The 22,080-nt window shown below is 39.7% G+C and overlaps 1 long non-coding RNA gene and 2 pseudogenes across 2 annotated transcripts; 1 reads left to right on the top strand and 2 right to left on the bottom strand.

Moving 5' to 3' along the window:
* Positions 1 to 4,666: 4,666 nt before the first annotated feature.
* LOC100716802 (unconventional prefoldin RPB5 interactor 1-like) lies at positions 4,667 to 6,104 on the bottom strand (annotated as a pseudogene).
* Positions 6,105 to 6,196: 92 nt separating this feature from the next.
* On the top strand, positions 6,197 to 21,652 carry LOC134475368 (uncharacterized). 2 transcript variants are annotated; one of them, XR_010046477.1, is made up of 2 exons: positions 6,197 to 6,329; positions 21,398 to 21,652. It is a non-coding gene; the product is annotated as an uncharacterized LOC134475368 (long non-coding RNA). The 2 variants fall into 2 exon arrangements; XR_010046476.1 differs by having other exon boundaries at positions 6,233 to 6,410.
* On the bottom strand, positions 14,016 to 20,098 carry LOC134475525 (leucine-rich repeat-containing G-protein coupled receptor 4-like; annotated as a pseudogene).
* Positions 21,653 to 22,080: the final 428 nt, after the last annotated feature.

Below are 22,080 nucleotides of genomic sequence, written 5' to 3'. Positions count from 1 at the left end.
GGGAAATCAGTCACATAGAAAACAGGCATTCTTAGAGAGCAGTGACTCTTCCCATAGGGAGGTAGAATGGTGATTCCAGACTTGCTCAGGGTGAGAGGGAACTATTTAGAATATCAGTCCTTAGGCTGTGGTTGCATTTGCTTGATCCTTTGTCTTGAGGCCTGGCCCACAGCTGGAAATGCCTGTCTCTGTTTACAGTTGCAAGGTATCTGGGTTTCTGCACTGGCTCCTTCAAACACCTAGCCCTGTCTGACTGCCTATGTTTCTAACTAACTCAGCTGCCTGTAACAAAACCATGTCAAGTTTTATGGAACCAAACTGAAAACTGATTTTTTTTGTCTTCCTTTTAGGCTGGGATGACTTTACAGGAAGCAGTAGTATGTGTCAAGAGGTTTTAGACACCTGCCCATGCTGCCTAGGGTAAGCAAAGGGCGCTGGAGAGGGCAAACATCAGCCCAGTCCAAAATCCTGGGGAAGAAAAACGTGAGCAGGAAGGCTCTCAGATCTGTAAAGACTTGGAACAGCCACCAACTACAACCAGAAAAAATTTGAGAACTCTTTAGGTAAACTGACAAAAAGCGAAGACACAAATAACTAAAATTAAAAATTATAGTAGGTTGCTACCAACTTACAGAAATAAAAAGAAGTATAAGACAATACTGGGAACAATTATACACTCAAAATGAAATAACAGATACAATGGAAGTATTTGATAGCACAAATTGCCAAAACTGGTTCAAAAATAGAAAATCTCATATACCTGTAACAATCAATATGTCTGAAGTGATAAAAACAGAGACCAGTCAACAAAGAAAAGTCAAGGCCAGAAGGCTGAACTAGTGAATTCTACCAAACATTTCAGGAAGAATTACCATCATTCACTCTCAATTTCCTCCAAAAATATACAAGGAGAGAATTTATTAAATAACTCTATGAGGCAAAACTGTGACTGAAAACAAAGTCAAATGAAGACACCATAAGAAAAACTACATGCCAGTATTCTTCAAGAAACAAAATATGAAAGAAAAGTAATGCAACACAGTATTGAATGTATTATGCCTTTTGAGCAAGTGGGCATTATACCAGGAACCCAAAAGTGTCTCAAAACACTACCATACGTCACATTAAAAGAACAGAAGGGAAAAAAAGAAACATATGGTCACTGCAATATACACAAAAAAAGCATTTGACAAGAATCCAACACTTCATGTTAACACATTTATAAAAGTAAGACTATGAATTTAATTTCTACATGATGAAAAGCACGTATGAACAATTCACATTTAATAACTTATTGAATGGTAAAAGGTTAGTTTCCCCAATAATATGAGGAATACAGCCAGACAGGCCTGTAATCCCAGCCCTTGGGAGGCTGATGCAGGAGGATCACTGTGAGTTTGAGGCTATTCTGGGATTTGCAGTGAGTTCAAGGCCAGTCTGAACTGCGTAGTGAGACCCTGTCTCAAAAAGACAAAAAAAAAAAAAAAAAAAAAAAAAAAAAAAAAAAAACAAAAGAGGGATATGAAAAAGATTCTCTTTTTTAAATCTGTTACCAAAGGTTATACCAGAAGATCTAGCCCAAACAACTAGCGAAGAAGAAATAAAAGACATCAGTATATTAAAGGAAGAAATAAAATTGTCTGAGCCCACAGATCACATGGTGTGGAAAATCTCAAAGCAATCCCATAAAGAAGAATCCCCCAAATATTACTAGAGCTAAAAAATAAAGGATCAAAATGTAATATGCCTACATATTGACGCCTCACAATGAATACGTTCATTATGTATCACAAATATGTACTAAGGAAAAAGAGAAAAATTTTTGGCAAAGTTTCAGGATGTACCCAGAGCAACATGTAAAAGTCAGTTATATTTCTATATGCCAGCAATAAACAGTCGAAAAATAAATTAAAACTATAATTTCATTTATAAAAGCATTAGGAAGATTAAAATGACAATGAATACATTTAAACAAGGAGATGAAATTTGTTCATAGCAAACTACAAAACGTTTCTTAAAGAGATGAAAAAGTAACCTAAATAAATGGGAAGCCAATCATCTTAAGAAGTTGGAAGATTTATTGTTAAGGTGACAAAACTATCCAACACAATTTAGTCTTATTACAATCACTATCAAAACCACAGTATCAAAATATTCAGAAGTGGAAGAGCCAATCCTCAAATTCATACACAATAAATGCAGAGGGTCCCAAATGCTACAGCAATTTTGAAAAAGTATAAAGTTGGAGGACTTATACTACCCAATTTCAAAACTTCCTACATACCTACACTCTAGTAATTTAGACAGTGTGGCACTGGCATATGAAACGCTACAGAAATGTTGAATACAGAGTCTACAAAGACAGCCATCTATCTATATCCCACTGATGTTTCAGAAAGCATGAAGATCATGCACTAGGGAAATAACAGTCTTTTAAACAAATGATGTTTGAAGAAGTGGATTAAAGATTAAATGTGGAGCCCTATTTTACACTGTATTAAAAACTAACAAAATGAAAATTAAATTCAGTTCAGCAAAAACCATACTATTTTTATTTTTTAATATTTTTGTTGATACACGTTTACAGTCCATGACTACATTTCTCATGGGGAGTTGGTATATGTACATAACACACTATATTTTTTTTTAAAAAATTCCCTTTCATTCCTCTCCCTCATTCCCTCTGTTGGTTCCCTACCCTTTTGCAAAACACCTCTCTGTTTCTAGCATCTGTCTTTTTAATTTTATTTTTCAATTATTTATGCTTTGGGGTTTCTCATATAAAGGAAACCATTTGATATTTAAGATTGGGTGTCTGATTTATTTCTTTTAACATTATGTTCCTAAGGTGCACCTATTTCCCTACAAAAGACCCAAAGTTACACATCTTTATGGCATAATAGTACTCCAATGTGTATAAAGACCATATTTTGTTTGTTTTCTTTTTACAGGCCAAGTTTCATAAAATTTTTACTTGAAGAAATGTTTTTACAAAATACTCTTCCAATGAAAGAGACTTTCCCATAGGATACATGTAGCTTTCTGCCTTAAAGATTATAGTATTTCATTTAAAGAGGAGAAAGGTTTTTTGGTTTTTTTTTTTTCTTTTTCTTTTTCAATTAGCCACCCAGCTACAAAACCTATAAGGGCAGTAGGTTTTTTTAAAAGTACCTTTACAATGGAAAAGCAAGTAATATAATTGCTGAATCCATCAAAATTTTAAAAGTTTCTTTAAATAGTCTATTGTAATCCCAAATATTGAATACGGTAATCCAAGTATTGTAATCTCTTTCTCTGTCTTTCTCATAATCCAAAAAGTTATATATTTACAATCCCATGGAGACATTATTGGAATCCCAGCAAGTTAATTCCAATGTACCACCTCCAATGCAACCCACAGTGAGATAAAGACACCAAAACATGTTCCAAGTTAAGGGCAGCCGAGGCGTCCTCGGTCCAATCCCTGCGAGGATGTGTGGACAAAGGCCTCTCCCAGAATTTATTATTTTGTGAAGAAGGGGGGTGGGCAGGGATGAGTGACAGTGAGCATGGCGGGAATTAAGTGGGTAACTTGAGCTGGCTCGCCAGGTGGGGAGAAAGCACTTCTGCAAAATGCAGAGAGAATGACATGCAGAAGAATCAATCTGCATAATGCAATTAAAATAGCATTTGAATTGTTTTAGGAGGCTGTTGCTTCAGTTTCTGATATGTAAAGTTTTGTGCCCTGGGGAGTCATGGCCTCTTGCTTTGAGGCTCCTACCCAGCGGGACATTCCTGGAGCTGACTGGCTGTACCACCCCACTATGCTGATCATTTACAGAGAGTAATATATGAGGAAACAGGAGTCTCATAGCTTTAGAGATTACATACCAGTAATCTCGGCCAGCTTTATTTGCAATATTTAGCCAATTGAAGAGAGAAGGAAATATTACAGTCAGCTCTGCACATATCAGTATAAGGGAATCAGTTTCCATATACTCAAAGTCACAGCAATCATTCTGCCTTCAAGGGGAGTCACTCAAATTATCTCCTACAATGGTCCCTATGGTATACCCAACATCACAGCTGGTACAAAACTGCTTGTATTTAGTTTGAAATACAAAACCAATGCACAGTATTCTTTGAAAAATAACTTGAAATATTACTGCTGCATCAAAAGACCAACTTAGTATTGAGAGAATGAACAAACAAGTTAAATGGTAAAGTATTTAAACATTTACTTTGAAGTTTTTTTAGCACGACTCACTGATAAAGATTTTAAAAAAGTTGCTGCCAAACTGACTTGGGATGCCTTATTTTAACCTATGTTAACATTTTCCTGTGTATGTTCTAAGCATGCAGGGTGTAAACTCCCATTTCCTAGCTTTTCTGCTGCAATCTGGCAGCTTTGAACTTTGAAACCGTTTGCAGGTTCTTCTGATGCTTCTGACACAATTTCTTTTCTTTCTGGAATTCTGGGTAGTACAGGATGAGCAATGACCAGGTGTCGTGATAAAAATTAATTTTATATTTCTTTTTTTTTGTTTGTTTGTCTTTTTCCTTTTTATCAGTACCAGGGATTGAACTCACAACTGCCTGCTTGCAAGGCAGGCGCTTATGCAACTGAGCTAAATCCCCAGCCCCTCTTTTTCTATTTCAGTCTGGGAAAAGCCTCAGGTGGTTGCAATTAGGGCAAAAGTTTCCCTTGATGACTTTCTTCTTGTGGTTCTTCTTCCAAAATGCTCTCATTGGCGTCACCGCAAAGGGGCTTCTTCACAACTAATACTCCTCAAAACTCCTCGACTTGCAACAAATTCATCAGCACTGATCTCACTGGTATCACTACAAATACTTCTACGCTTTGAGACTTGAGAATTGATTTATGAGAGACATATTTATTCCATTCACAACCTCAATAAAAACTCTGTAAATGTCAGCAGTCCTGACTGTAGGCAGCCCATGGGCAGAAGGACCATTGCCAGAGCTGTTCTTTCATGTGTGTTTGGCTTCTTCTTTCTTTTCACTGAATTCTAAAGTAGTATTTTCCCCCAGTATTTATTCAAACCTTCCTAAGTTCAACAGTATGAGAAAAGCATATTGTTGGTGCAATGTTATCTCCAAGCCCTGAAGCATCACGGTTATTTTCATTATCACGACCACCACTATTATCATCATATTCTTTTCATCGTCTTCATTAAGGTGATGAGAACATGAACCATTCACGGAACAGTTCAATGTACTATTCACTTGAATACTGATTTCACTTGACTACTCAACTTACATTTTTTCTTCTTTTTTTTGGCACTGGGAATCGAACTCACGATCGAGCGCTTGCAAGGCAGGCCACTGAGCTAAATTCCTGGCCTAGTTCTCAACTTATAAAACACTTAGACAAGTATTAGGAATAAGGGAGTCTGTTACTTGATACATCACATCCACATTTGTGTGTCAATATTCCTTTCCCTGTTTATAAGAGTTTGTATCTTCTCCATTTGTAATCACAGTATGAGGTTTCCTGTCGTTTGCCCAGAAATTCTTGTCTCTCCAGTTCTTCAAATGCAGCATTCATTTTCTGCAAATCTGTGACATCAACTCAGGATTCAAAATTTTCATAACTTTTTAAAAAATCATCTATTGTTTTTCTCATATGTCCTTTCCAGTGCTCAAATAAACCCACAGCCTGCTTGGCAGAGCACTTTGCAAACCAATTGTGCCCAAGCAAAATAGTCACTTCATTCGTATGGGCAAGTTTACATGGCAGGAAGGCAAAGGGACCAAATGGTACCATGATATTGTAAGAGAGCTTTTCAAGTCAGATACTAAGTCTTTTAAAATTTAATTTAATTTAATCTTTTTTGAGACAGTCTCATTATGTAGTTTAGGTTGGCCTTGGACTCACTATGTAGCCCAAGCTGGCCATGAACTCATAGCAATCCTCCTGCCTCAGCCTCCTGAGTGCTGGGATAGGCACGTGTCGCCATGCCCGTCCCTACTGAGCCTTTCTTGAAGAGCATCACGGTCATCATCTACCGTCTTTCAATGCTGGCTTTTCTCTTGCAGCTAGTGATCATGGTTGCCTGCTCCTCGTGGAGTCTCGCCACCTTATGGATGCGCAGCAGCGCTGCTGAGGTGGGCAAGGAAAATTCGGGTCGGGTGGAGGGGCGCCATGTAGGGGCCGCCGCGAGGGGGCGCACCCTCCAGGCCAACGAACCCTAAACACGTGTTTACGGGAGTGGCATGGCTGGTGGCTGCTTTGCGCCTGCGTGCTCGCCGTCGCTCGCTGTGCCGCCTTCACCGCCACTGCCAGGGTCCCTGTTGGGAGTCCCAGCTTCCGCAGCCGCGTCTCACAGGTGCACGCAGCACGCCCCCCGCCGCTGCCGCGCCCTCCGAGCATCAGGCCGGCCATGGAGAGCAGGACGGGCTGGCGTCAGGTGGCGCCAGACCATTATTTTCTTTATGGATTCATTTGCTACCGGACATATAGGTTACTTCTAAGATTTAGCAATTATGAGTTGTGCTGCTATAAACATGGATATGCATGTGTCACTGTAATACGATGGCTTTAGATCTTTCAGGAAGACGCATAGAAGGGGAATAGCTGAGGCAAATGGCGTTTGTAGTTTTAGTTCTTCGAATAATCTCCGTACTGATTTCCATAGTGGTTGCATGAATTTACATTTATATTAACAATGTAAAAGGATTCCTTTTTTCCCATGGCCACACCGACATTTGTTATCGTTTGATTTTTTTTTTTTTTTTTTTTTGAGAGGTCGCGCTATGTAGTACAGGCTGGCTGTACACTGAATTCACAATGTGGCCCAGGCTGTCCTCCAATTTGCAGTGAGCCTCCTGCCTCAGCGTCCTAAACTCTGGGTTAGCAGGTGGACACCATCGTGCTCTGCTTATCTGATTTCTTGATGATAGCCATTTATCCTGCAGAAGTTAGAATTTCAGCGTTGTTTTAATTTGTATTTCTCAGAGCCAGTAATGTTGGATTTTTTCCATGTATTTATTGACTGCTGATACTTCTTTTGAGAACTGTCTATTCACACACTATTTTTTGATTTGGTCTTTTATTTTATGGGTTCTAATATTTTGAGCTGATTATATATTGTGATCTTAGTATTTTGTACGAGATGTAGCTACCAAATTTTTCCATTCTTTAGGTTTTCTTTTCACTTTCTTTTCACTTTGTTCACTCCTTTGCTGTGCAGGAGCTTTTTAATTTGATATAGTCTCATTTGTTGATTCTTGGTATTTTATTTTCTGTTATTGGAGTTTTGTTCTGAAAATCTTTGCCTACAGATGTCTTCAAGTGTTTTACCAATTTTAGCTTCCAACAGATTGCTTTTATTTTAACATTTATATATTCGACCCATTTTAATTTATTTACAAATGGTGAGAGATATTCTCTAGTTTCAGTCTTCTTCCATATGTGAATAGTCAGTTTCCCTAGCACCATTTGATAGATACTAATCTTTCAGTGTATGTTTTCAGTGCCTTTGTCAAAGATCAGATAGCTGAATGTTCCTGAAGTTGTTCTGCATCACCTATCTGTTCCATTGAGCCATATGTCTGGTTTTACCAATGCCATGCCTTTGTGGGTTTATTTTTTTATTTTTTTATTTTTTTTGTCTTTTTCATTTTTATTGGTACCAGGGATCGAACTCACGACCGCCTGCTTTATAAGGTAGGTGCTTATGCTGCTGAGCTAAATCCCCAGCCCCTGTGGGTTTATTTTGGTACTCATGACCTCATGCTTGCCAGGCATATACCATGCTATTTTTATCACTGTAGCTTTGTAGTATAACTTGAAGCCTGGAATTGTAATTCCTCTTGCTTTGCTCTTGTTGTCCATGATGGATTCTGCTATTCTGGGTCTCTTCTTGCTCCATATGAATTTTAGGTGTTTTCTCCAGTTCTGTGAGGAATGCTATTGGTATTTGTGCATTGTATTATCCTTACGTATCAGTTTTGTAAATGTGACCATTTTAACAATATTGGTTCTGCTTCTCCGGGTACAGGGGCTATCTCTTCATTTTCTGATATCTCTTTCAATCTCCTTTTTCATAGTACTATACGTTTCATTGTAGACATCATTTTTCTTGGTTAGGGTAATTCCTAAATATTTCACTTTTCTTGATGCTCTTGTAAATGGTATTATTTTCCTATTTTTTCTTCAGGGTGTTTATTATTGGTGAACAGTAATGCTATTGATTTTTGTGTGTTGATTTGATAGAAAATAAAAAGAAAAATCCTAGACCCCTTCTCCAAAATCAATGAAAGAGGAAAAAAATGACTTTAGAGAAAAACCCTCAAAAACAATTTCCCCTTATTTTTCAGTGAATATTTTGTTTCCAGGATCTGCACTTTTAGAATCCAGCAAGTCACAGTTTCTCCTTCTAGCTTCACGGCCTGTGGGTTGGTGACTTGCACCCCACCCCAATACCACAGGCCCCTCTGCTCATTCACCCCAGATCGCGGCAACCATCCTAGCAGAAGCATGTCCTTGCTTATGGTGGTAGATGGGGAAAGCAATCAGAGTTCTGTTCCGTGCTGGATGTAGGCAGGCATCAGCGCAAGTGTTCAAGCAGATTCCTGTATTTAATGTCTGCATTTTCAGATCGGGCCACCTCAGAAAGTCACACACACAGGGCCTAGGTTTTCACCATGTAAAGTGTGACCAGTGTCCTCTCTGGCCTGAGCTTAAACTTCTCAGGAGGTCTGTATCTAGCCCTCTTTCTGCCCATGAGTGTTACTCGTAGCTGTCTCTCAGTCATTGTGGGAGAATTACACTGGGAACCCTGAGGCGAAGCTGTTTTGCAGTTTTTCTATGGCTCAGTCTTAAATAATCAATCTTTTCCTGAAATGGCACCTGATTAAACTCTCTGGCAACATGGTAGACACTGCATTGGATTTGTTCTCTAAGTCTAGCCTGTAGTGTGGAAGATCTCACTTTCAGAGTAAAACCCTATGCTGCTTTGTGGTTTATAATAGCTGTGGGCTTTTGTGGGGGAGGGGAGAACTAGTTACCCTGAGCCAGTATATTGTTTATCCCTGGAGCGCCCTACCAGGAAGCTTCTGTCTGCAGAGACAAATTCCCCATCCAGGAGCCAGGGTAAACTGCTGGAGATGGAATTCTCCCATTCTTTTCTCTGCATTGTGGTCCATTTCTCCACCTTCTCTGTACTTTCCAATTTTTCTGTCAGATCCCTCTTGATTCTCAGAGATCTTTTATTTTCTTCCTCAAGTTGTTATTTTCCAAGTGTCTGGACCCCAGGTCTCGGAGATAATATATTTTGTTTCTAATTACCACACCACCGTTTTTCTCATCTTCTGAAACGCTAATACTCTTAAAACATATTGGTGATAAATCTTAATCAGCTTGGGTTTGGCAATGAATTCTTAGAAATGACACTAAAAACACGAGTGAAAAGCAGATAAATTTGACTTCATTAAAATGTAAAACTTTTTGTAACAAAGAATATCAAGAAAATAAAAAGAGAATCCCCAGGATAGGAGATATAATCTACATCATATATCTAAGCTTCTAATACCTAGTATTAAAGAACTCTTACAATTCAAAAATAAAAAGGACAAAACAACCCAATTTTTAAAAATGGAAAAATTATTTGAACATTTTTCCAAAGACACGAATGGCCAAAAAGCACATGAACAAATGTTCAACATCATTAGGCCCCAGCTGAATACAAATCAAAACCATAATGAGGCGCCACTGCACAATCACTAAGATATTTACAATAATAAAAACCACAATGAGGCGCCATTGCACAATCACTAAGATATTTACAATGATAAAAGTAAAATAACAAGTGTTAGCAAAATTGTAGAGAAATTGGAACTCTCCCACATTGTTGATAGGAAAGTAAATTTTTAGGTATTAGTATGAATGGCGTTTATTTTCAAAATATCAAATTCCTAGAGTTTCCTGATGGTATATGGAGAAGCAATTGACTTTTTTTTTTATCTTATCCATGTATCTTGCAACTTTGCTATAAAATACTTCTTAGTTTGGATTCTTTAGGATTTTCGACATGGACAATCACATTATACACAAACAAATATGGGATTATTTCTTTTTTACCAATTGGTATAACTTTTATTTCTATTTCTGTTCTTATTGCATTAGCTAGAACTTTCAGTACAATGTTAAATAAAGACAAGAGGTAAGAGGGCACAAATATCCTGGGTTCCTCAATTTAGGAGTAATGTATGTAATTTCTCACATTGATCATAACATGAGTTATAGTAGTTTTAAATATGGATTTTCTCTATCAAGATGAGTTCTCCTCAGCTTCATAGTTTGAGACAGTCTTTATCATAAATGGATTTTGTGAAATGATTTCTCTCCACTGATTGATATGATCATGCTATTTTGATTCATTAGTGTGTTGATATGGTAAATTAATGTTGAACAAGCCATGCAAACCTGGATAAATGTCACTTATTTGTACTGTATAATTCATTGCTACTACTGTTGAATTTGATTTTAAGTATTTTTTGAGAATTTTTGCCTCTATGTTCTTGAGAGATGCTGGTCTATAGTTTTCCTTTGTTGTAATGCCTTTAATGTACTTTTGTCCTAGAGCAATAGCCTCACAGCATGAGTTAGGAATTATTACCTTTGCTTCGATTTTCTAAATGAGAATATAGAGAATTAATAGTTTATAATTTAAGTATTTTGTAGAATCCATCGGTGAAACCATATGGACTTGCTCTTTGGAAAACTTATGGAATACTGAATCAATTTTTAACACAGATACAGAGCTATTTGGATTTCCCCCATTTCTCTTTGTGTAAATTATGTTAGATTTTAATTGTCTATGAATTGATTCATCTAAAATATCAAATTAATGAGCATATAGTTGTTTAAAATGTTCCTTTACTGTCCTGTTAATTTCCATCAGATCAGTGGTGTTGTTCCTTTTTTATTTTTTAATTTGATAATTTGTGTCATGATTAATTTGGCTACAGGTTTATGAATTTTATTGGCACCTAAAATAACAGGTTTTAGATATATTGATTTTGTTTCTTTTTTGGCTTGTTGGTTTTTAGTCACAATGATTTCTGCTCTGGTCTTTAGTAGTTCTTGTCTTTTGCTTACTTTGGATTTTCTTACTTTTTGTAGATGTTTTGATTATTAGTTTTTTCTATCTTCTTTTCTTATATGCATTCAACTCTATTAACTTCTCACTAGACACTGATTTTACATATGACAAAAATTTTTATAAGTTGTATGCCCATTTTCATTTAATTTAAAATATTTAATTTCTCTTAGACTTCTTTGACTTATGTGGTATTTACACTGTTTAATCACTAGATAATTTTGGAATTTATGAACTATCTTTCTAATATTGATTTCTAGCTTCATCTGTAGATTGGATTCACCTGAGGGAATGATTGAGCTTGAAGATATGTCAATAGAAATGTCCCATATTATAAGACAGAGAAAATACTGATTAAAATGTAAGATATATGTAAACATGGCAGGAAAGTTACAAAAAGTGTAATATAAATGTAAAAACTGGGCTGAGGCTCCTTGCTGATAAAGTTGTGTACCCTGGGTTATAAATTGCATTCATTTTCATAGGGGGGGAGCTTATAGCTAGGAAGTCTGATCTTCTTATGGTGCCTATTCGAGGTTATACCATTCTTGCCTCTGGGTAAAGCATAAGTACCAATTCTTATATATTAGTTGTTATGGTTTGCATCTGGATCTCCCACCAAAGCCTCATGTAGTCATGATGGGTGGGTTTTTCATAGGTGCTGAATCTAGATTTTGTGACTGGTTCATTGTCTAGTGCTGGAACTGGAGATGTGAGTGCTACACCCATCTTAGGGCAGATAGCCTGCATACAATCTAAGGGATGGAAAGAGAATTGGTCACTCTATTCTCTTGTGGCTTCTGGTATCTTCCACCACAATGAAGAGTTTTCCCCTGCCATGTGCCACCCTGTCTTGGAGCTTGTTAATTATGGACTAAAACCTCTATAAACTGTGAGCTAAATAAAAATTTCCTCCCTTAAGTTTGGGCATCGAGTACTTTGTCTCAGCAATGAGAGAAGTACATAAGGCATTAGCTTTTGGCTTTTGCTTATAGCCAATTTTTGGATATGCATGTACAAGGCCTTTCTATAAAACTAGGGACAGAGCTGAGCAGAAAGCTACCTGGGTACACACCTGCGGAATAGAGGCTTTGTGTTACAGGTCAGCTAGCCACAATCCAGTTGGTGAAGAACCTGCCCAGAGAAAAGAGCTTTGCTGGATTTTGCATGCAAATTTGAGTGCTGGTGATGGGGATGGAGGTGAAAGGCAGGGAAGAGAAATTTAAACTACTCCCTGGGGAAGAGTAGCAGTTTCTTGCTTGAACCCACCACCAATAACTAGGATTGCAGGCATGATCACAGACTGAAAGATACTGTTTATGTATTCTACGCAAAGGATTAAAAAAGGAAACAATCGATTTTCACAAATGCACCCACAAAAATTGATAAAATAATGCTGTTTCAGCAAAAGAAAGGTTTTTGAGTTGTTCATTCTCAGATAAGTCTCCATTCTCTTCCTCTTGACAGAACTCCTAAGATTTTCTTTACCATTTGAACTTATGGGGGAGGTTGAGGAGACATGCACAAGGGGCCCTATGTCCTATAAAATCACAATCTATAAATATTCCAAATCTAGAGTGGAGAGGGTGGCGGGTGTGCCTTTAATGAAACACACACTGAGCCATCCCCTGCTCCTGCAATTTTTGTTTTACTTTTGTTTGTTTTCCTGTTGCTTTTGATCACTTGGGCCGGACTTGTATTGTGTTTAAAGTCCTCTTTGCTTGTTCTTATACTGCTCCATTTTTTTCATGAATACACATAGCAGTTGTATAGCCAGATATATTCAATTATTGATCTGCTGAGTCAGACTAGTGAATACTTTCACCCAGATTTCTTCTAAATTAACTCGAGGTCTATACCAGTGTATTTAATCAAAGATAAACTTTCTGAATCTCAGAAGATGAGGGCCACTGGGCAATGAGTTGTGAACATTGTGACAAGTATTTTACTATTCTAGACCTTGATGACATCTGTCAGATGAATGGTTTGCACAAAAATATTTGCAAGAATTACTCCACAGCTCTAGAACCGAATCCCATGAATAATGCTTTTGCACATATAGGCATTTCCACTCAAAAGAAAAAGTTTTTGATGTCTGTTGAGGATACTATTAACACTTACAACCCCCAAGATAACCAATATGACAGTGGGCTTGCTATAGATTTAGCACACTGTTTGAAGATATACTGAGAAATTAAAACTTTAAGAAATTATAACTTCCGGGGCTGGGGATTTAGCTCAGCGGCATAAACACCTGCCTTGCAAGCAGGCGGTTGTGAGTTCGATTCCTGGTACCAATAACAAAATTAAAACTTTAATTATAAGTATATCTGAAGGCCATAATTCAGAATCAAGTAAAATTTTTAACTTTTAAGAATAGAACTAAACTTTAGTCCTTCTGGCCCCACCCGACACATATTTGTCTTGTCTAAGCAGATCTCAGCATCTGAATATTGGGTCTTGTTTGTTTGTTTATTTGAGACAGGGTCTTCTTATGTAGCCACGCTGGCCTTGGACTTACTTGTAGCGATTCTCCTGCCTCATCCTCCCCAGTTCTGAGATTACAGGCAGGTACTACTATGCCCAACAGCATCTGAGTAATAAATAGGTTTTTTTTAAAAAAATTGAAGTATGGGAAAAGTGTGTGGAAGTTTCCATATAAGTAGCACATGTTCAAGAGAATACAGGTCACTAAGAAATAGGTTTAAGTACTTTGCATCATATTTATTCTTAGTTTCTCCCAATTACACAAAATTACTTACTTCAGTTTACTTGCTGTGTAATTCAAACTCTAAATAGGTGCAGTAGCAACAAGACTGGACAAGACTAAGAAAGCCACTGGTGTTGGGAAATATTTACTAATGGATATCATATTTCTCAGGTGCTATTAAACTCTCCATTTTTACTTTCTCAAAATTGATCCACACAGCAGTTGCCCTCTGCTTTTTCCTATTGGTGGGAAAAATTATAGTGACCACACTAAAGCAAAATATAGTGAACAAAGCAAATGTTCTGTCATTTAAAAATCTAATGCTTGGCATGGTGGTCCACACCTGCAATCTCGACACTTGGAAGGCTGATGCAGGAGGATCACTTTGAGTTAGAGAGGAGCCTAGGCTACATAGTGAAGTCAAGGCCCACCTGAACTGCATAGTGAAACCCTATCTCAAAAACCTACAAGAATATCAGATGTTAATATTGTTTTAAAACTATCCTCAGGTCTAAAACTGATAAATTGGTTGCACAAAATTTGTGGCTTTCTTATGTCAAAGATGGAGGCAGAAAACACAGGAAGGTGATGTTTGTGTGTTCTCAGCAGCCTTGCCGAGAAACAGTCCCTGCAATCAATTGTCCAGTGGTGCAACTTTACATAAAATTGGCAATACTTTGCTTTAATTATATAAAATCATATTTTAAAAGCTTTTAAATTGAATTGGTGACACATACCTATCATTCCAGCACTCTGGAGGCTGAGGCAGGAGGATTGCTATGAGATCAAAGCCAGCCTGGGCTAGATAGTGAGTTCAAGGTCAGCCTGAACTACACAACAAGACCCTATCTCGCCCCCCCTCCCAGATGATAGCTTTTAAAAATGTTAACAGATGTTCTTGTGCTTAATTCAGAAATATTATCAATTTGCTACTTATAGATCAGGAAAACCCAGTGCTGTATTGCTACCTGCCACTAAAAGTCCTTTCCAAATTGTATTTGTTTCCAGTAGACCACATACTGCTTGGACATTGTCATTTTCACCAGTTGACAATTCAGGCAGCTGTTTTTTTGTGTGTCTGGTTGGAGAAACAAAAATGCCGCATCCCCTTCTTCTAAGTGACCCTAAAGAGTGATTGCACAGATGCTTCCTAGGAGAAACATCAGGCTTGGTGCACTTTGTGAGCTCTGTGATCTGGTTTCCAGGGCACACTGTGCTTACTGCAGCACGCTTCACCCTGGGGACGTTGTGTGTGCAGCGCACCGGTGGAAACCTGCGGCTCTCATGGAAGCAGCCACATCCACAGGCTTGCACCTGGTCTAGCTGTTCGAGACAAAGGGATCCTCCTCGTGGGCATAGACTAAGCAGGCCAGTTGCATACTGCAGTCAAACCAGTAGCTCTCTGGTCTTTAGCAAGAAGCAACCATCAAAGCCAGGCACCTGTGGGATTTTATGAAGTGTCTGCACAACACTGGCTTTGTTGAGGAAGGATGCGAGTCAGTTGTACACAGCCATATTACCCTGCCTATGAGAGTACGCGTCACAGTTGTCGAGGAAGTCCTGGTCCCCACAGCCACCTTGCCTGCTGATGGATGCCAAAACTGACCCACTTTTCCTGATGACACATCTCCTAAGGAGGTTCTGGTCTTTAAACTTCCCTTTGAAGACAGAGTACAGGATGGGATGGAGGCAGTGGGAAGACTATCAGAGTGACAGACGTCATTATTTCAGGGCTAATAGAGATGGCAGTGATTAACAGTGCAAAAGAGAAAAAGGTTGTGGGGCAGAAAAAGATACAGTTGGTAAAGATGAACCACACCAAGTGTTTTGTTTGCTCCTTCTGACCTCAGTCAGGTCCTCTTTCTCCATGTTGCATCTAGTGAGGGTAAAGCTTATCTCTTTTCTACAGGTTAATAAACCTACACAAATAAAAGAATCAGACATATTTGGAAGGAAAAAAAAAGAGAAATAATGGAACAAAATCCCTTGTGGGTAAGAGGTGAGAAATAAGTAGATAGATAGCTACTTTGTTGGTGTAAGGTAGGCAACCTGGAGCTGGCATTCAGGTCGTTGTCTTAGCATCTTTTATTATAAGGCAAGAAAGGGACTCTCTCCCTTGAGAGCTGCTATAACTTGATTGGCTAGTCTGTGCTCTGAGACCCCTGATTTGGCCATCGTCCTTACCATTCCCTACATGTACATTTTGGGACAAGCTCTTTTTTGGTATCTTTGTCCTGTACAGGTGTTATCTTGTTTTCAAGATTTCAAGCCCAAGTTAGTAAAAAGGATACAAATGTGTTTGTTGTAGTCAGGGTTTTCAAGGAAAACAATTTAATACAGGACACATAATTTGTAGAATTATTTTATAATAGTCACTCAAACAGTCAAACACAAAAAGTGTAGGAAATCTGTCCACACACTAAAGACCCAAAGTATCCAACTGAGGGCCTTGATCCCATGACAGTGTTCTGCATGAGTCCAGCTGAAGAACTAGAGCCCTTGACAATGCCCCCCACAAGAGTCCAACTGGAGGCCTATAGCCCACAACAATGACTCACAGAGCTGCACTGGGAAGGCCCAAAGGTCAGCAGTGGAAGCTAGAAAGTCTGTGCCAGGATAAAGGAGCTGTGCCAGCAGGCTGAGGGTTCTGCACTGCAGCCAGGAAGCGATGCTCAAAGTAAGGACCAGGGCTCCCCCGAAAAGCATGACAGCCATTCTCAGTGACAAGGTTCCAAGCTCCTTCACCAATGAGAACAGCCAAGTTCATATCAGCAAGCCAGTGTGACAAGCTTCTCCTGGAGATTGACCAGCACATATCTTCCCCTCCAGAGCCAGGAAGCAATGCTCAAAGCAAGGACCACAGCTCCCGCAAAGTTCGTATCAGGAAAGAAGCTTGACAGGCTACTCCAGGAGAATCCATGGCAACCGGAGAACCAACAACACTACACCTTCCTCTTCAGTTCTTTTTATGTTGGCAGCAATCCTCAGGGGGGCCTTCCACACCCAGCATCTTGCTAATCCAGTTCAGCTGAATGTTACAAATTGACTACCAGTTTCAGTCCACCACGGCATTTCAGTATATTAATATGGTGAGGAAGTAATAAAATATATATGCACTTATATATTTAGGTGTGTGAGTGCCAAGGTGTTAGTGTAAATTTTATATACTCAGTGAGTTTTCTATAAATGTAGCCCCCTCTCCACTTTGTCCCTTTTGTGCTTAACTGGAGGTAAAGGGAGGAGGGAATTGGGGTGCTGGCATGAAGTGAGCCAGGGTCTTAATGCCATTTGTTTTTTTTTTTTTTTTAGCTGCTCTGTCTCTAGCAGAGGTTTGACTGTATTTGCCAGAAACCTCACTAAGGCACTTTACCTTTCCCTGCCTGCCCCCCAACTTTCCCTACATCCAGATTGCAGTAGAATTTAGTACAGATGATGACCATCAACAGAAAGGCCAGGGAGCTCAGGAGCACTAAGGTGACAGTGAACCTTATTGATGATGTTTCCCCTGTGGGAAATGGCAGGCACAGGAGCAATGCTAAAAGTTCTCCTCTATAGAATGGTGGTGAGGGGCACAGCCCTCCACCCAGGCACCCTGGAAGCACAGGGCTGTGGCTGCTCTTCCTGTGCTTCATTAGGTCTTTAGCAAGAAGCTTCTTGCCACAGCTGCTAAGGTTAATTAAAATATGTCACTTTCTTCAGAAGAAGAGATTGCATACTCATCTACTACCAGTTGCCAAGGTCCATGAATCTGTCCCAGGACACTGTTCCAGGACAGTTAGGATGCAAATGTAGATGTCCATGAGCAGTTTAGAGGAGACAGTGATGTGTAAGATGCAAATGTGATGATGAGGAGCAGACTGGCAAATGGGGCCACCAGGAAAATGAACCACAAGGCAAGGTGGATCATCCAACTTCCCAGCAGGTAGTAGGAGGGCTTAAAAGCATCTGTGGAGGGCGTGCATGAGCTCCTTGAAACCGGCCTCAGGGACCCAGGTGATGTGGTTGGTATTGAGGCACAAGGACTGCAAGGTGCTCGGTCCTCAAGTGGCTTTGCTGGGTACTGTTTTTAGCTGCAGGGTGAAAATTTTGAGTTCTTTCAATTCAGACAAGGTCTTTGGGTGGATACAGCAAGCAGAAACTGAAACGACACCCAGGATTTAGAGGCAGATGTATTTTATGTCAATGGGCACTGATTGGTATTGTCCCCCAAATATCAGGCCCTGATCTCTGGTGGTCTAGTGCTTATATGGGATAAACAAACAAAGTACAGAGGCAGGATGGCTTGTTAATTGTAAATTGGTTTTTAAAATATGTACTACAGTGACCAACTGTTTCTAAGAAAGAAAAGTAATAGGAACTGCAACTAGAACTATTACCTGGGCAATTAAGACTGAAGTATATTGGTGGTGAGGAGCAGATATCTTCTGTTACACTTTAGGAAAGAAAAGTTCTTTTTTTGTCTTTTTGAGACTGAGTCACTATGTAGTTCATTCAGGCTGGTCTTGAGTTCACTTTGTAGCCCAGGCTGGTCTTGAACTCACAACAATCTTCCTGCTTCAGCCTCCCGAGTACTAGGATTACAAGTATACACCTCCATGCCCAGGTATAGGAAAGGAACATTCTTAAATGAATCTTTCTGCAACTGAATAATGTTGTTTATGCTGGCATCCAATGCTCCTATGGAACCCCACTTCCACATGTCAGTCGCCTTCTCCTTGGCAGACTCAGGGCCTGGGACCAGGGTACACCTAGAAATATGAACTGCAGCACACACAGCAGGTGACACAAACTGTGCATCTTGGTGCACTCAGCCACTATTAGCACCTGCACCCTGGCACATGGAGCCCTGCAGTGTGGGGTGGCTGTAATTTTATGCTAGGCTGTGACCATTGCAGGTCGTAGGGTATCTTGGTTACTTCATTGCTGTTGAGACAAAATATCTGGCACTCAGAGTTAAGAAAGGAAAGGTTCATTTAGCTTACAGTTTGTGGAGATTTTCGTCCATAATCAGTTGACTCCAAGGCAGGGTGGCACATGGCAGAGAAGCAACCATTTGTGGCAGCTGGGACATTGGAAGACAGCAAAAACAAGAGCAAAGATGGGATCAAGGTTTTTTAAAAATATACTGTATGTAGTCTATCTACCCTACGATGGGTGTGGCACCCTAGAGCCAATCCCAGCTCTAGACAATAAGCAAATCACAAACTCTAGATTTAGTCAACATCAAAAGGCCCACCTCCCATGACTGCATGAGGCTTCAGGGAGGACATCAAGATACAAACCATGACATTCTGCCCCAGGCCCCCCAAAGACTCATGCATATTCCTTCATGCAAAAGGCACTTAGTCCAACTTTAAGAGTTTCCAAACCCTAAAAGTATCAGCATTGCTGAAAAGTCCAAGCTCCAAATCTCCTCTGAGAAGGCAAACTGTTAGCTGTGAGGCCCCGAACAGATGAAAAGAAAGTTAAATACTTTTAATACTTAATAGCACAATCAGCATTTTAAAAGGTGTAAACAGGAGGATATAAGGGATTGGGACCAAAGCAAGTTTAAAATCCAGCAGAGGAAACATTAAGTTCTGTACTTTTATGTGTAGAATTTGAGGCAATCTGCGGCAAATTTTGAGCTCTAAAGGGCTTGCGTGGTCTTGCCCCTGTGGCACTACTGGTGGCTGTAGCTCTTGAGGCTTTTTTTTGGTGGTGGTGGGGCTTCTCTGCTCTCTCTTTGTAGTTTTTTTTTTTTTTTTCAGATGATCCACGTTTTTGGCTTTTAAAAAATTTGGGGAGTTTTTCTTTTTGTTGTGTTTTTGAGACAGAGTCTCTCTATGCAGTTCAGTCTGGCCTTCAACTCACTTTGTAGCTCAGGCTGGTCTTCAACTTGCAACGATCCTCCTGCCTCAGCCTCCTGAGTGCTGGGATTAGAGGCACACACCACCACACCTGGCTCTTTTGGGGTCTTTATTGCATCTTCGGCCTTACTTTCACAGCTTTACACATTGCCCCCTTAGGGACACACTACGTGTCTGTCAGGCCTTTTGAAATCAGGGTGAAAGCCTTTTAAATGCCATAATTCTTGAATTTTGCATGCGCCTAAAATCACAACCACATGGATGATGCTAAGGTCTACTGATACTTTCGGTAGTCAGGCTTTTTTCTTTCTTGGTTGTAGGGATCAAGTGCCTAGCTCACTTAGCGCTCACTCTGAATCCAATTTGAGGAACAAATGTTTGGGGCTCTTGTTACCATTCTGGAATATGGTGTGGCTACTGCCATTGTGGAACATGGTGCTCTGTAGCTTTTTTTTTCAAAGCAAAGTGTTTTATTTTTTCAGTTTTGAGGCTGTACAGCATATAGTCCTGCTGCTTCTTGTGATGCCCACAGGTCATTTTTTTATTGTCTTCTTTTTAGTAATCAGGATCTCTCCACTCCATCTTTGCAGTCTATAGCTTACTGGAGCTTCCTTTTTGGCCAAACTCACAACATTTTTAATCATTTTGTTGGGCCCTTTGCTATTGCTTTTTAACATAAATCTGGCTAAAAACCCCCAACAGTAGCCATGCCATTGCCTCAATATTTGACTTGACTTGAATTTTTTTGCTAGATTAATTACTCCAGTGCCCTTAATCTTAGACTCATGCTAAATTTCTGGACACAAGCAAAATGCAGACAAACTTTTTGCCAAACCATAACATGCATTGTCTGAGGTACAACAGCCAATGCAGCTTATTTTCCCAACAGAAACCTTTTGAGTCTGGTTTTTACAAGCAGGATTTTTATCAACCTTTTGGTCTTTTGAGTTCTGAACAGAATCCCCCACATAGGCCTAAGGCATTTTAACTCTAGTGGGTTTTTTTTGGTTTGTTTTTTTTTTTTTTTTTTTTTTTTAGCTGAGATCTCTGAACCTTTTGAAAATTTTTTATAAGACTTTTCCAGAGACCTGTGAACCACATGGTTATTTATAGTCATGGAACCAACCCTGCTCTTGGCACCACATTTTGTCTTGGTTATTTTTTGGTTAATATTGACACAAAATATCTGACACTACAAATTAAGGAAGTAAAGCTTTATTTAGCTCACAGTTTGTGGAGGTTTTAATCCATAATCAGTTGACTCCAAGATAAAGTGGCACATGGCAGAGAAGCAACCATTTATGGTGGCTGGGGAGGCAGAAGACAGCAAAAGCAGAAAGATACAAAAGGGAGAATAAGCCTTTTTAAAAATATTGTATGTAGAAGAAACCACTCAAGAATAGTGAGCTGGGGAGGACAAGGAAGACTTTCTAGGTTGTTGCTGAGCACAGCACACAGATGATGCTAATAAAGTGCAAGGAGGAGGTGTGTTTTTGTTATCTAAGTTATTTTATTTTTTATGGTTCTTGGGATAGGGCTATGGCCTCAGGAAGTGTAGTTGAGTACCTTTCCACTAAGAGACCCTCACAGAACAAAATGTAGACTGGCAATAAGAGCAGAGCTTCTGCTGTGCAAATAAAATGGGAGTAGCATGTGAAGTTACATGACGCGTTTCTTATTGTGACAGCAACTTTCTTTGTGCTAACCCAGTGCCTTTTGTCCTCTGACCACAGGATTGGTTCAGGAATCGGAGAGTCAAGTATAGGAAACTTCAGCGGGAAGCGATGCTCAGCGATGTATCACCTGCTGTCCAGCACCAGGGGGACGTCCAGGACCAGAAGCACTCACATGTTCCCCTTCTCTGAGGCCACACTGCCCATGGGTTTTGCTCTTGGCACTAAATCTGGGCCGTGTGTTGGTGCCTGTGCCAATTTGAGGTTTTGTTCTCAGCACTTATGTTAGCAATAAAGTAATGAATTTTCAGTACATTTCTTTTTCTGGCAATTCTGGGGATAGTGGAATATAAATGTAAATTAATGTGAACATGTCATTTAAACAGAATGGTGATGAGGTCCCCTGACACTAAGGGACTCTCTTAAGTCACCAGAATGAGGGCTTGCATATCAGTCAAATGTCATGGTGAGTTTTCACTGACCTTACTTAATTCTTTGTCCTCTGAAGCCTTAGCACCACAGTTCACTTGGGGACCTCCACTGTGTGCAAGAGACACCAGAGCAGGTCCCTGGTGAGAGGATATTGTCTGCACACAGGGCTGGGTCTCACCCAGGCTGAGGAGTTAAGTGGCAACACCAGACTCTGAGAGCAGCTCCCCATCAGTCGCAGAGGCACAGCCACGTCCTTTGCTCCCAGTCCTGCTCTGTCCTTCTTGCTTGGAGCACATAGGGTGCCAGGGGCG

Source organism: Cavia porcellus, unplaced genomic scaffold (genome assembly GCF_034190915.1).
Source record: "Cavia porcellus strain 051 isolate PalLab524CR breed Dunkin Hartley unplaced genomic scaffold, mCavPor4.1 scaffold_3, whole genome shotgun sequence".
NCBI lineage: Eukaryota > Metazoa > Chordata > Mammalia > Rodentia > Caviidae > Cavia > Cavia porcellus.
Note: the sequence above shows the minus strand (reverse complement) of the source record. Positions and strands in the feature narration are given on the sequence as shown.